The sequence below is a fragment of the Triticum aestivum genome, chromosome 3A, assembly GCF_018294505.1.
Source record: "Triticum aestivum cultivar Chinese Spring chromosome 3A, IWGSC CS RefSeq v2.1, whole genome shotgun sequence".
Classification (NCBI taxonomy): Eukaryota; Viridiplantae; Streptophyta; class Magnoliopsida; order Poales; family Poaceae; genus Triticum; species Triticum aestivum.
In genome coordinates this window covers 632,988,179-632,990,314 of record NC_057800.1, presented here as the reverse complement: position 1 = coordinate 632,990,314, position 2,136 = coordinate 632,988,179, and positions in this window count along the sequence as shown.

Sequence of the window (2,136 nt, the reverse complement as noted above, 5' to 3'; positions counted from 1 at the left end):
ACATGTGACCAACACCCAAAGGTTTTATTAGAGTCAATAATCTAGTTCACATCGCTATGTGATTAACACCCAAAGAGTACTAAGGTGTGATGATGTTTTGCTTGTGAGAGAAGTTTAGTCAACAGGTCTGCCACATTCAGATCCATAAGTATTTTGCAAATTTCTATGTCAACAATGCTCTGCATGAAGCTACTCTAGTTAATTGCTCCCACTTTCAATATATATCCAGATTGAGATTTAGAGTCATCTGGATCAGTGTCAAAATTTGTATCGACGTAACCCTTTACGACGAACCCTTTTGCCACCTCCATAATTGAGAAACATATCCTTATTCCACTAAGGATAATTTTGATTGCTGTCCAGTGATCTACTCCTAGATCACTATTGTACTCCCTTGTCAAAAACAGTGTAGGGTATATAATAGATCTGGTACACAGCATGGCATATTTTATAGAACCTATGGCCAAGGCATAGGGAATGACTTTCATTCTCTTTCTATCTTATGCCGTGGTCGGGCTTTGAGTCTTACTCAGTTTCACACCTTGTAACACAGGCAAGAACTCTTTCTTTGATTGTTCCATTTTGAACTACTTCAAAATCTTGTCAAGGTATGTACTCATTGAAAAACTTATCAAGCGTCTTGATCTATCTCTATAGATCTTGATGCTCAATATGTAAGTAGCTTCACCGAGGTCTTTCTTTGAAAAACTCCTTTCAAACACTCCTTTATGCTTTGTAGAATAATTCTACATTATCCCCGATCAACAATATGTCATTCACATATACTTATCAGAAATGTTGTAGTGCTCCCACTCACTTTCTTGTAATTACAGGCTTCACCGCAAGTCTGTATAAAACTATATGCTTTGATCAACTTATCAAAGCGTATATTCCAACTCCGAGATGCGTGCACCAGTCCATAGATGGATCACTGGAGCTTGCATATTTTGTTAGCACCTTTAGGATTGACAAAACTTTCTGGTTGCATCATATACAACTCTTCTTTAATAAATCCATTAAGGAATGCAGTTTTGTTTATCCATATGCCAGATTTCATAAAATGCGGCAATTGCTAACATGATTCGGACAGACTAAGCATAGATACGGGTGAGAAACTCTCATCATAGTCAATATCTTGAACTTGTCGAAAACCTTTTGCGACAATTCTAGCTTTGTAGATGGTAACACTACTATCAGCGTCCGTCTTCCTCTTGAAGATCCATTTAATCTCAATGGCTCGCCGATCTTTGGGCAAGTCAATCAAAGTCCATAATCTTATACATGGATCTTATCTCAGATTTCATGGCCTCAAGCCATTTCGCGAATCTGGGCTCATCATCGCTTCCTCATAGTTCGTAAGTTCGTCATGGTCAAGTAACATGATGTAACGCCCATGATGCGGCTATATCTCCCATGTGTCAAAGCACGACTTAGAGGCATAACCGCATTGTAAGAAATGTCGCAAGTGGGGTAATCTTCACGCAACCCATGTAATGAATAAGGAAAAGAGGTACATAGTTGGCTTACACTCGCCACGTCACACAATATCATAAATATCATTACATTCATCCAGATACAATCAAGGTCCGACTACGGAACCAAAATAAAGATAACCCCAAATGCAACAATGTCCCCGATCGCCCCAACTGGGCACCACTACTGATCGTCTGGAAAGGAAATGCAGCATCGTCCTGAGTCCTCATCGAACTCCCACTTGAGCTCAGTCGAATCTCCTGGAGCGGTATCATCGGTCCCTGCATCTGGTTTTGGAAGTAATTTATGAGTCACGGGGACTCAGCAATCTCACACCCTCGTGGTCAAGACTATTTAAGCTTATAGGAAGGGTAAAAGGGATGAGGTGGAACTGCAGCAAGCACTAGCAAATATGGTGGCTAACATACGCAAATGAGAGCGAGAAGAGAAGGCAAAGGCACGATCGATAAACTATGATCAAGAAGTGATCCTAGAACAACCTACGTTCAAGCGTAACACGGGACCGTGTTCTCTTCCCGGACTCCGCCGAAAAGAGACCATCACGGCCACACACTCTGTTGATTCATTTTAATTAAGTTAAGTTTCAAGTTTTCTACAACTGGACATTAACAAATTCCCATCTGCCCATAACCGCGGGCACGG